We start from the raw sequence: 14353 nt of genomic DNA on the forward strand, positions 1-14353 counted from the left end.
GAGAAGAGAGAGGTGAAGCAGTGGCAGGGGGAGGAGAAGTGATTGAGTAGACATTTCCTTATTTAAAATAAAATGGCATGTGCCTCAATGCAGTTGAATTTTGTTATATTTATATACTATATAAAGGTTTGGAAACCTTATTTTACAAGTGGGATAATGACAATTCCCACTTTAACGAAATAGAGCTTCATAAGGCCCCACGAACCTGCTTAAGGAACTCAAGATCAGTTCATTTCCAGGAATACATGCATTTTTACCTTTGGGTAAACTTTCGGCTGATCCCACTTGGTAGCCTTAGGTTCTTAGTGTTCAGCCACACCTTCTCCCCAGGTTGGAACTCTACGTCCCGACGCTTCTAGTTTGCATACTTGGTTTGCCTTTATTGAGCCCGTTCCAAGGAATCCCTCACTAGATTCCAAATGTTGAGCCTTTCCGCCATGAACGCCTTCACTGCAAGTAACTCTCCATGATACTCGGCCATGCCGAGTTTCACAAGATATTCAATAGCCTGCCCATTGATGACTTCCCATGGATTCACCCTGATACTCGAGTGTGGTGAGTTATTATAACACATTTCCACAAATCTCAAATAACTTACCCAATCGGTCTGGTCCTTCAAGACATAGCATCACAAATAATCCTCCAATTGCCTATTCACCCTTTCTGCTTGTCCATCTATCTGTGGGTGATAGGCTGTACTGAATTTCAACTTAGTGTGATATTGTTCCAAGAGAGTTCTCCAGAACCTACTAGTGAAGATCTTATCTCGATCTGAGATAATCTCTTCTGGCCTTTCCCGCATTCGAACCACTTATTTGAATAACAACTTCACCACACCTTCGGCATCCACTTCTGTTATGGTGGGTATGAAATATGCCATCTTCGAAAATCGGTCCACCACCACAAATATTGCATCGAACCCCTCACTTGGGGGGAGTCCCATGATGAAGTCCATCGTAAGACATTTTCACGGACGATCTGGAATTGGGATGCTTTTTAACAAGCCCCCACTAGCTTTAGTCACGGCTTTGACCTGTTGATATATTGGACATCCCTTTACATAGTCTTGGACGTCCTTAGCCATATCTGGCTAGTGATACTTCCTCTTATGTAAGCCCATCATCTTGGGCACTCCACCGTGTCCCGCAAGAGGTCCATCATAACACTCTTCTAAGGCTACCTTCCTTAGTTCCCCTTCTGGAACATACACCCTTGTTTGTTTATAATAGATGAGTCCATTGTGTTCTGCATAGCTTGTTTTCTCTTCCATTGGCAGCTCACCTCTTTGGTGAGCTTCTCGCGCCTCCAGGTTCATCAGCAACACTGCTTATGCTAGACCATTATTCTCATACACTGTCTGCACATCATCCCAAAAGGTTGCTATCGTGCTGGATATCACCAGCTTTAAGCTTGGTCCTACTTCATTTCAACTACTCACTGCATGAGCAATGGAGTGTTATCCATCCATCCACGGATTCCCAAATCTCTCCCAATCCCCCTCCCTAGGTTAGACTAGACTTAAGGTTTGGCTACACTCCCCGCAGGCATAAGCAGCCAAACATACCAAACTTCCAAGTTCCTAACCTCCTTTGGTACAACAAGACTTGATCATGGGACCCTCTAAATCCCAAGCTTTGGGTGCAACACTTGCTTCTGAACACCGGGGTGAAACACCGTGGCCTAACGGCTCGGTATGGGTACCTCTACCCCCCCACAAGGGAAGGCCCAAGCCCCTAGGAAGGGCAAGGACCAATGAGCTGCAAGATACTCAAGTGGGGCACCACTCCACATGAGCCAGGAGCACCATAGCCGGTTTCCCTTTCGGGAGTGGAAGCTGCTCTTGAGCACTTCCTTGGGTGGCCCCTTCAGCACCACCCGAATCGATGCTCACTCCCACCTAAGGCCCCTTGGTCCCAATCTCAACCTTAAGTCAATTTGGAATCACCACTAGAGAGTTCCTTTAAGTCTGGTTCCTGGACCTTACTATCCATACTATACTTTTGGAACCCTTGCAGCCCCCCCCGGGAGACACACGCTTTAAGCTTTCACCCCACGACTTGTATTAGTATTTGGACTCGGTCTCGGACTCGATCTCGAACTTGACTTCGGACTCAACTTCGAACTCTGCCTTGGACTCGATCTTGGATTTGGCCTCGGACCCGATATCGGATCTCAGATTCAGTCTTGAACTCAGTCTCGGAGTCGGTCTCGAACTCGATCTCGGAGTCGGTCTCGAACTCGGTCTCGGAGTCGGTCTCGGACGCGATCTTGGACTCAGTCTCGAACTCAGTCTTTGAGTCAGTCTTGGACTCGATCTTGGACTCAGTCTCATCCCATAAACTCTTTATCATTTTGGTCGTGCCTTCGGGATTCCTTTAGCCTTCGACACCTCGGGAAGTCGGTTCCTTACAGACGGATCCAAGGAAGGTGGCTGTGGTGGAAAATTGGCCTACACCGACTACAGTGGCTGAGTTGTGTAGTTTTCTTAGTATAGCTAGTTACTACCAATGATTCCAGCATAAGTTTGCAGAGGTGGCTATTCCTTTGATACGGTTATTATGCAAGAATGTGCCATTCGAGTGGAAGAAGCCACAAGAGGAGAGTTTTGTGGTGCTGAAACAATTGTTGAGTGAGAAACTTTTAACAAAAACACTTGCACTTCAATTGCCCACCATTGTTCTAGGCTTTGATCATCATCGTACAAACCAATGTTGGGGGAAGGAGGGGCGCCTCCCCCAACGCTTGCTCAAACACGAGAAATGTTTCAATTTATGCAGTGAGTTACCATGGTGTGGAGTAAAGGTTAGGGCTCTTGATTTAGGTATTGAAATCCATGCAAGATTGAAAGTCTGATATAAAGGCATGGAACACATCCATATCCCCATGTCCATGACAAGTATCCTCTTTGCCAGCAACCATGACATCATTTGGAGGCTAGTCTAGTGTTGACAAGATTGAAACATTTCTCACTTTGTTTTTGTGCAGGCCGACCTTGAATATGTCAATAGATTCAATACACCATGGATAGTTTTCACAGGGTAACTGTTTTTATCCACATTTTCTCCCAATGCATAACCACTCGCATCGCATGTCACCTTGTAAGGTTTTGATGGATTAGCAATGCGAAGCACTGGAAGAGTTCTCATGCAAGAGGGACAGTCTATTGCATATGAGAGTCAAACTTTGAATTCCACGGAGCAACGCTATTCCATATATAAGCAAGAGTTACTCTCTATTGTTCATACTTTGCGGACGTGGCGGCACTATCTTTATGGTGCAATGTTCCTGGTGTTGACAGATCACAAACTACTTGTGTATCTTTTCACATAGAAGGAGTTGAACACTAGGCAAACTCATTGGATGGTCAAACTCATAGAGTTTGGGGAGTTTTCTATGGAGCATCGTCTGGGAAAATCAAATGTGGTGGCAGATGCTTTATCTCGTGTTCATCATGTGGGGACGTTACAAACACGATTTTGTCATCATTTGAGTAAGGTGGTCAGCGAATTTGGGCAGTTGGTTGAGCATGCTCAAGCTCAAGATGTTGAGGTGGCCTCTTTGCGAGACCAGATGGAAGCCCCTTTCTCATTGGTGGATGGGATTCTCTACTACAATGGCCATGTATATTTGCCACGGGTGGATGTGTTAATTACTCAAGTTTTATTCCACTATCATGATCATCCAGAGGCCAGTCATTTTGGGGGAAGAAGACGTATGACTTGATTAAACACAATTTTTATTAGAGGAATATAAAGGCTGATATCCTCAAGTATTGTAAATCATGCGAGCTCTGTCAGCAGGTTAAGGTGCTATGGGAGAAGCCAGGGGACTTTTGCAACCTTTACCTATTCCTTAGAGTCGTTGGTGTAGTATCTTTATGGACTTCATCACTTGTTTGCCACAAACACAGAGGCAAAAAGAGCAAGTATGGGTCATAGTGGCTTGGTTGACGAACTATGTGCGGTTGTTGGCTCTTTGGAAGACTGTCACTGACTCAAACTTGGCTGCAGTTTACTTGGAGAAGGTTTTTCCTGATTTTGGTTTGCCGGAGGACATCATTAGTGATTGAGATTCAAAGTTCACCAATGGATTTTGGAAAAGCTTTGTGGGAAACACACTATGTGGGAAACACACTGACTTAAATGAGTTATGGAATGACCTCTCCTCTATGTCCAAAGACGTTAAGACTTAAACACCCTCCGGCCGTCGTCGACAAGGAAATAAATAAACCTTGGTGTGTCCACCCAAGAAGTGTCTCTAGTGTTCCAGGGCTAACACTACAGCAAACATCTCTATCTCATGCGTTGGCCATCTTCGTTGAGTTTCATCCAATTTCTTGGAATAAAACACAATGGGACAACCATGTTGCCTTAGCGTAACACCAACCGCTTTGTCACAATCTTGCTGTAACACGGCACCAATAGCATAGCCAAATGCATCACAATGCACTTCAAAGGGTTTATCAAGATCTGGGATCCTGAGAATAGGAACCGTAGTCAAAATCTCCTTCAATCATACAAAAGCATGCTGACAAGCTGGTGTACAATGAAACAGTGTACTACTCTTCGCCAACTCAGTCAACGGAAGAGCAATTCTTGCAAAATTGCGGACACACTTGCGATAGTATCCCACCAAACTAAGAAAAGAACGAACATCTAATGCAGTGCTTGGGACTTCCCAGGACCTCACCGCTTCCACCTTCTTTGGATCCACCTCAATTACACCACCACCAATGATATGTCTGAGAAAGTTTATGTGCAATTGTCCAAAAGTGCATTTACTTTCCTTAGCATACAGTTTGTGTTCGTGCAACTTTTGAAACACTAGTTCCAAGTGTTTCAAATGATCTTCCAACGTTTCATTGAAGACTAAAACATCGTCGATATATAGGACAACAAATGTAAATAATCTCTGAATATTCTATCCATCATAGTGCTAAACATTGCCAGAGCATTGCATAACCCAAAAGGCATGACAAGGAACTCATAAGATCCATACCAAGTCTTAAAGGCTGTCTTTTCCACATCCTGACTTGCCACCCGTATCTGATAATACTGGGACCGCAATCAAGTTGCGTAAAATATTTAGCCTTTAAGAGCTGGTTAAACAAGTCATCAATACAAGGCAAAGGATAATTGTTTTTGACTGTGATCTTGTTGAATACTCGATAGTCGATACCCATCCTCATGGTTCCATCCTTTTTCATAACAAAAAGGACTAGCACTCCATAAGGTGACTTGCTAGGTCAGATATGACCTTTGTCAAGAAGCTCCGTGAGTTGTTTCTTGAGTTTAGCCATCTCCTTGATGTTCAATAGATATAAGGTGGTTTAGAACCCAGAATAACCTCAATCTAATGATCAACCTCATGGCTAGAAAGTAGCCCTAGTGGCAAATCCTTTGGGAAGATATCTTGATTCCTCACCAACAACTCCAATATCTTCTTTGGTACAGGATCAACCCCATCACTGATTTAAATTGAGTCACCAACACCCTTAACTTCCATCACTTAAGCCCAAAACGTCCGACATCCCTTCTTAGCTGCTTTCTGAGTGGCTCTCATAGTCAGGAACTTAGCATCCCAATCCTTTGAGGAGTGCTTTTGCAATTGGAAGAACACAACAAGATGTCCTTCTGATTTCAACATAATACGACTTTGTCTAGCACCATAAATCCCTTTAATATATTTGTTACAAAAATCCATACCAAACACCATCTAAAAATCTAGTATCTTCAACACTACCAAGTCCACTCTTTCTTTCCACTTGGATATTTTTATTGGAACATCACTCACAAATTTTCTAGCTACTTGCCCTTCTACAAACCGAAAGTGCATAAACGACATTTGCTCAACATTCAATCCTAACAACTTAACTAAGTCTTCTAATATCACGCTGTGCGTAGCTCCTGTGTCAATCATCACTTGGATTCAGTGTCCGCGGACAAAGCCTACCAGATACATCAATGGATCAGTGTTTGCATTGACTGCAAGAAAAGCTTGAGGAAAGCAATGAAAGTAACTCACCTCCTCTTCCTCATAGTCTGCATTTGACCAACTTGTCAACCCCTTCAACTTCACTACCACCATCTTCCCTCATGACATTAACACAAGACTTTATCTTATGCTTGTTGGGACATTCTGAGGACTTATGTCCTAACCCTCCACAATGGAAGCAATGACCCACACTACCCACTCCGCTAGGAGTAGGTTTCACAGGTTGCTACTGCTTGTACCCACTAGGAGGAGGAATAGAGGGCCTAGGACCAGAAGAAGTTGGTGGTGGTCTCCAACTACCACCACCTTTGTTAATCGTTGTTTGTGAGCCTTTAGGGCGAAACCTTACTTCCACCCTCTGTTTCCGGTCACCTTGTTTATTCCTAGAATTCTTATTCTTATCCGAGGTACCAGCATACAGCTATTGATATTGTTCTATGAGCAAGTGACTAAAGGCAACTTTCTGTGCTGCCTCCTTAAACTCTAGGTACGTCTTCTGCTTAAACTTCAAAATCTCATTGCAAAAAAGTGAATTTAAACCCTCTAGGAAATAACTCCAAGCATCTTTGTCATTCATATTTGCAATCATAATGTGCTTCTGAGCAAACGCATTAACTTAATGCATGAGCTCCCCTCACTGCTTTAACTGCTGCAGCTCCACGTGAAGTCTCATACCAAGATCATCCGGCAAGTATTCCTTACGGATACAAGATTTTCTAGTTTGCCCTTTTTCAGCACACACTTGGCACCACCAAGTTTTGGCATGATTAGTGAGAAAGGATTGTGCGCACACAACTTTCGTATGATCATCTACGTTTGCCACTATGAAATAGTTTTCTATATCGTACACCCAGTCTTCCAAAACCTGATAGCCCCGCATGCCCCTAAAATTGGGTGGTTTTGAAGGCTTGAACTTTGAAACTCGTGCAACCGGGGGTAGCTGCAAAACTTCATCATCCTCAGAACTTGAAGAGGAGTCTGGTTGCTTAGGTTCAGCTGGTTTAGCTGCCTCAGCTTTTTTCTTCCTTTTTTTGCTCTCCTTCTTCAATTTGTGAACTTCCCTTCACAAATTTTCGATCTCGATCTCTTGAGCCGTACGCTGTAGTGCCACAGCATCTAGCTCTTCCTCTTCTGACTTAGCCTTAGCCTCTTCCGCAGCATCTCTAGTAATAGTTTCCTCCTCTCGATTTGCCCATCTAGATGTTTTAGAGTCATCAGTATGGCTAGCTGCATGTATGCCTCTTTCAGTAACTGAATATGCATACAATGTTCTTACCGAATGGTGCAATCCATCTAATCCTCCACAAGTCGCTTTGGATCTACTAAAAAAGTCTCTACGTATGCAACTTGAGTCAGAAAATCCAACAAAAGTTGGATAGGAATTGTTGAGACAATCCCTCTAATACCAAATGTAGCACACCTAAATTTGGAGCTGCACTCCAAGCCAGTTACGCTACAAAACAAGGGTCCAGTACAATCCCATGACCACCAGCTCCCCGTATCCAGCACTTGCACGCAAAATGGTGTCAGATGGAGTTTGGCGCAATTTTGGCATACCAGTTGCCTAACACGAGGAGGAGCATACCCCACCAACTAGAGTAGCATGGAGCTTGGGCTTAAACCCAAGATGGACACAAAACAAAGAGCGACATAGCTCAACGGGAGCCAAACTAATATCTCAAATGGTCAGACATGCATTCCAACCACTATCCCTACTATACAATTGGAACCCCGTACAGCCCCCTCCCCCCCCCCCAAGGAACACACGATTTGGGCTTTGGGCTTTCACTCCAAGCCTCCCTTAGTACTAGGAGTTAGTCTCTAGGACAAGCTCGAAACTTATTAAATATGGAATGTTCCTAGATTGCAAATTTGGATACGGGATGCACACCATTGTGTTCAAGCCAATCTTTACATTCTGTAGATATGCCAAATGAGCAAATCTAGACACTTTCCATAAATAGCATTTGGAACTGAAATAAGACCAACACAAAGGGTATGATAGTGAGGGTGTTTGGTAGACACAATAAGCTATCATTCAGCGATATTGAGGGAATAGTCTCAATACGTGGGGGTTCTTGATACTAGCAACTGCAAGACAATGACACAAGTTTCTCAAACTAGGCCAAGTATACATAGCAAGAAACATATAGGGTTCCTACCTTATGTTTATCCAATTTAAGTACAAGGTTATTCACCAATTTCTCAACTAGCTCAAGTGAGAACAATAAAGGGAACCAACTGTATTGACCTTCTACCATCATGGCAGTAAGGAAAAAGTGTCCGTAAAGATTTGCTGACAATTATTTTTTGATACCTGAAGTCACATTTGCGACAAAAATCAACAATGGAAACCATCTCCATAGTAAAACAATTATCAACAACAATACTAAAATAATCAGCAATAGAAATTTTCTCAACAATCAAATTACCAACAATAGCCACAATAATATGAATAACAACCTCAAGCATATCCTTGAAACAACTGTGAGCAACAAACTTAAACTTACAACTTTCAACCTCAATACTAATAATAACAAAATCAAGGGACCAACCATCTTAGAATAATTAATCTAATCATAGACCTCCACCAATAGTAAGAAATATCAATATAGAACTAATTGAAGAAGAGCTATATAAAGACAAACCTAAAATCCAAGTTCTCAAATGAACTCAAAAGGACATAATTCTTTAAGAAAAAGACCTTGACAACAAAATTAAAAGACAAGAAACTTATGATGAAATACAAGAAATTTCAAGAAAAGAATCAAAAGAAGCTAAAAAACTTATCAACATAGTGCAAAAAAACTTTTAACAACAAAAACCTGAAATAAAAGATGATCAAAAAATCACAATCCAACCCATATCAAAATATGAGAAGCAACTACAACTCATAAACAAAATTCTTTAACAAGGTAACACGCATACCCTTCAAGAGTTTTTGCAGATCACTTCATACTTGAATAAACAATTCTTTAAAATTTATCAAGCACTAGCATAAGTATAATCAATTGAAATCAAGAAAAAAACTAGCAATACTTCAATCCACAAAACTAATATCTAACCTAGTGACTTTGATAAAGATGTGCCATGCATTCCAATCTTAATAGGAAAGAAGAAAATTCCAGAAGCAAATGTCAACATTATTGAATACTTAGCATGCAAAGTGATGGGACTTGGACCAATTCAGCCAACACCCTTTAACATCCAGATGATTGATGACAAAAATGTAGAACCTTTTGGAATCATCTACAATATCCTAATCAAAATCAAAGATCAAAAGTTTAAAGTAGTTTTCATCATATTCAAGATGGCTAAAGAACACTATTTCTATAAAGTGCTCCTTGGACAAACTTGTGGAAGAACATAATCACTTTTAGAGAGCATCAAGATTCTCCTTAACTTTCCACAAATACAATAAAGAAAATTTAGAAGAAATTCTAACAAACTATTATTAAACACTACAATTGGAATGAAGACCTTAATGACTATAAAAAAACATAAATTTTGAAAGCATATCTAGAATTGAAGTCCTTTATTGAAGTTGATCTCAACCGAATTATCCCCAAGTTTAACCTAATCTGCTCAACAAAACTACGAGAAACTTCTGACTCAAGAAGATTCAACACTCAAGACTACACCAGCAAAACTCAAGAAACAGCATAACCAACCAGGATCAAACTTGAGCAACTCTAACAAATTCTTGTTATGATCTAAATCTCTAGTAATATGAAGTTTCTTAAATCATTTTCAATTCCTAAGTTGATTTTTCAATTGATTCTTCAATATTGAGAATTTGCAAGAGTTGAAATCCTTTTTGTCAAAGAGTTAGTTCTTCTCTATGATTGACTTGTTGTTGAGCAATTGATATTTTAGACAAGTACAAAGATGTTTTTGCTTGGCCTTATACAAATTTGAGAGGAATCCCTCCAAAATATGCATGACTAAATCAAACTTTTTTCTCAGATTGTATTAAGAAAACAATCAGCATACCAAATGAACCCAATATGCAACTCAAAGTCAAGGAAAAACTTGACAAACTTGAACAAATCAATTTCATCTACCCAATCTAGATTCTAGAATGGCTATCACTACTAGTAATTGTTCCTAAGAAGAATAATAAACTCAAGATTAGTGCTCAATGATGCAATATAAAAAGACACATTTGCAATTCCCTTCTCTGAAAAAATTCTCAACACAAATGCTAGACGCAAAATATACTCATTCCTTAACAGCTTTTCAGGATACAACCAAGTTACACTTGAAGATCAGTATAAGACAGCTTTCATAAACCTATGGGGTGGTTATACATACCTACATATACTATTTGGTCTTTCCAATGCACCATTTACTTTCTAAAGAATCATCACGAACACTTTTTAAGAGTACTTCACAGAATTCATATGAGTTTTCATGGATGCCTTCAGCATTTTCAATAGCAAAGAACACTATCTCTAATGTCTCAAAAAATGCTTCATCAGATATTGAGAAAACAACATCTCCTTAAAGTTTGATAAATGCACTTTCTTTATCAAATCCAAAGTTATACTTAGACATGTTATCTGCAAAGAAGGCATCCTCATTGGTAAAGACAAGACTCTACCATCACCAACATGCAACATCCAACATACATCACCCAATTTCGAACCTTCCTTAACAAAATGGGATACCATTGATGATTTATTAGAAATTAAACAAAGATTATCAAACCATTTATTGAACTTTTCAAGAAGGATTAAGTCTACAAATGGACTCAAGAATGTCAAGAAGCTTTCAACATACTCAAGAATTTGCTGACAAGAGCTTTAATACTTGCTCAACCAAGTTGGAGAAAAGACTTTAACATTCAAGTCAATACCTTTTCCTATGCAATAAGAGTGGTTTTTTCACAGTAGCAAAAAGACCTTAAAAATTGACCAATCTACTATGCCAATTAAAGACTCAATTCAGCTAAGATGAACTATACCACTACAAAAAAAGAAGCTCTCAGAATGGTCTATGCACTTTAGAAATTTTAACATTACCTTCTTGGCAATAAAGTGAAGATTATGATAAATATAACGTGCTTCTACACCTTCTTAACAAAACCACCAATAGTTTTCTCAAGAATATAATATTGAGATCATCCACAAGTCTAGTAAGAAACATGAACAAGCTGACCATTTTAATTACATCATAATAAGTGAATAACCAAAGTATAACATAGATGATTTCCTTGACTCCAACATCTTATGAGTCTATACTTTACCCTAAACACATGACATCTGCGACTACCTAACTACAGTAAAAATACCAAGCCAATACACCACCTCTAAGCAACATAAACAATTTGTCTTGGAGCAAGACCATATTTAGTTGTGAGAGGAAGACTGTGCAAGTTAGGATGAGAAAATGTACTATGAAGATGTGTACAACCAAAAGAAACTCAAAATTTATTTGAAGAAGCTCACTACATATAAACAAGAGGACACTTTGCAGAAGAAATCACAACTCAAAAGATTTTACAAGCAAGATTTTAGTGGCCAATGCTCTAAAACAATTTAAAATTTTTTTTACAAGAATGTGACATTTGTCAAAGAACTAATATGCACTGAAAAAGCAAATTCAAAAACTTCATCTTATGACTCCTTTCGAACCATTTGAACGATAAAGACTCGACTTTACGACCACTTACAACAAATTCTAAGTGAAAGAAGTACATCCTTATACCTACTAACTACATGACAAAATGGACTAAAACTCAACAAATGAGGGTTATAACAATGAAGAACATACCAAAACTCATCTATAAAAACATTATCACAAGGTATGGTTTATCTCAAAAACTTATTACAAATTAAGGAACATACTTCATCAATGAGACCATCAACATTTTGACTCAAAAGTTCACAATCAAGCACAAAGATTTAACACCATACTATCCTTAAGAAAATGGTCAAGTCAAATCTATAAACAAGACCCTCAAGAAGTTCATGAAGACAAATAAAAAAGACTGAGACGATTGCATTTATAACGACTTGTAGACATATGACTTTGGGTGTCAAAAGTTACCTGTCGATTAATCCTTTCGAATATTCTTTCTTTACTACCATGATGGCAGAATATCGGTATTATTGAACCCTTTATCAGTGCTTCTTGTTCAAGTGCTAATAAACTGGGCTTAGCACCTATACTTAGCAAAATGAATAAAAAGTAAGAACTTCTATATATTTTTTGCTGAGCATAGTCGACTTAGCTTTTAGTTCTCTTTTACTCTGTCTTGCACTAGTTTGACAAGAACCCTCATGTATTAAGATTAGTCTCTCAATATTGCTGAATGATAGCTTATTGTGTCTACCAAACACCCTTATTATCATGCCCTTTATGTTAATCTTATTCAATCTTAATTGCTATTTATAAAAAGTGTCTAGATATGCTAATTTGGCATATTTATGGAATGTAGAGATTGTTCTAAACACAATGGTGTTAGTCCCGTGTCCAAATTCACAATTTAGCACCATTCCATAACTTTCAAGCTTATCCCAGAGACTAACTCCTAGTACTAAGGGTGGCTAAGGGTAAAAGCCCAAAGTATGTGTTCCTCAAGAAGGGGGGGGGGGGCATTGTTTGGGGTTCTAAATGTATAGTAAGTAGGTTGAGCATGGCCAACCAACCTGAGATTTATATTTGAACTATATATAACCTCAAACAATATATATTAAGGACTATATTTGAACTTTATGGATTGTCTCTCAAGTCGTTCCTTTTAGTTGCTTACAATTCACTACACTTCCCTTCAAATTCATGCCTTCGTGAACAAAAGCTAAAAGCTACAGCTCTCTAAGAGCCCCGCACTCTTGACACCCTACCCCTTGGGTCGAGCCCAGCCAGAGCAAATTGGACCAGCCAGATGTTAATTAACATGTGGTGTGATTCTCTTATGATTCCCTTAGCCAACCAATAAAGTTGAACTCGAGACCCCTCTAATACCAAATGTAAACTTCTAAATTTGGACTTCCTGAGAGGTCACTTAACCCAGTATTATTCAAACCCAAGGACATTTAACCCTAAGTATCTTAAGACCCTTAACCGATTGGAAAAGGGGGTGCACTTTTATTCATGGGCCCTTTCTCTTTATATTTGAACCCTATTGATCGTTTCTCGAGTTGTTCCCTTTGGTTGCTAACAACATAATCTAGTTTCTGCTTGAGTGTCTATCCTTGTTCTACATCCGGCTTAGGTCTAAGGCCATGTTTCATACCATGCTAGTTAGTGGAGTACCCATATCCTTGCGTTAGGCCACCAATATGCTGAAATAGCACCAAACTCCATTTGGCTCTATTTTGCATGCTAATCTTAATATTGGGATGCTAAATGCTCTAGGATTGTTCTAAGTTGTTTCGTGCTCTTATCCCTTCGCTCCTTAGGCTATATACTCGCTCATGCTTTAGTTCTATTACTCCTTGGCTCCATACTTAGGAGTTTGCCTCCATTCCTTCATTCAGTGGCCTAAGGCCCTGAAACTCGAGTTCCACTTTGCTATCCTTTGGACACGTGGCATGTGGCATGTGGTATGTGGCATGTGACATATGGCATATAGAGGGTTTAGGTTCCAGTTTGTGGTTATCTTACAATAAATCACCATAGGATAAAGAATGAAAACCACGTGTGTTACAGGCATATTAAATTGCTTATAAAGTTTCAACAAACTCAACACTATTCAAGCTTGCCTATAACTTACAAATTTTGACACCACTCAAGTACATCATTCCTTCATTACAAATAGCAATATACTATGAGATCAATCAAGACGAATCAATCAAGAGAATACTAGCAATGCTAGAAAATCTTAATAAAAAATGACTATAAGAAATTTTGACACTTGAAGTCATTTAAGCTAGAAGAAAAGTGAACCATGATAAAAAAAAAAAAAGGCTCAAAAATGAAGAACTCAAGATTGGAGATCAAGTTCTATGATTTCTAGAAAATATAGAGAAAATTAACTCAAGGACAAAATTAAGATAGGAAGGACCATTCCTCATCAAATAATTCATAATCTTCATTTCTTCCTAGATCATTATTGACTAAATTAGTGTTGATCAATCAATATTTCTTGAGCTTTTTGAGGTTGACAATTTGGAGATATTCATCATCAAGTGTTGTAATTATTGTTATTCTTCAAACTCAAGAATCCAACACTAAAGAAAATCACAAGCATGAAAGTCAACAATCTAATAACTTAAACATAAAACTCAAGACTTCAATAGAAAGAGAATTTAACTCAAAGAAATCTCAAGAAATCAAGCTTAAGAATGAAACTTAAGAATTCCAAGGATCAGATGTCCAAAAAGATGTTCAAAAATAAAGCTTGAAGATTCAT

Source organism: Selaginella moellendorffii, unplaced genomic scaffold (genome assembly GCF_000143415.4).
Source record: "Selaginella moellendorffii unplaced genomic scaffold, v1.0 SELMOscaffold_12, whole genome shotgun sequence".
Lineage (NCBI taxonomy): Eukaryota > Viridiplantae > Streptophyta > Lycopodiopsida > Selaginellales > Selaginellaceae > Selaginella > Selaginella moellendorffii.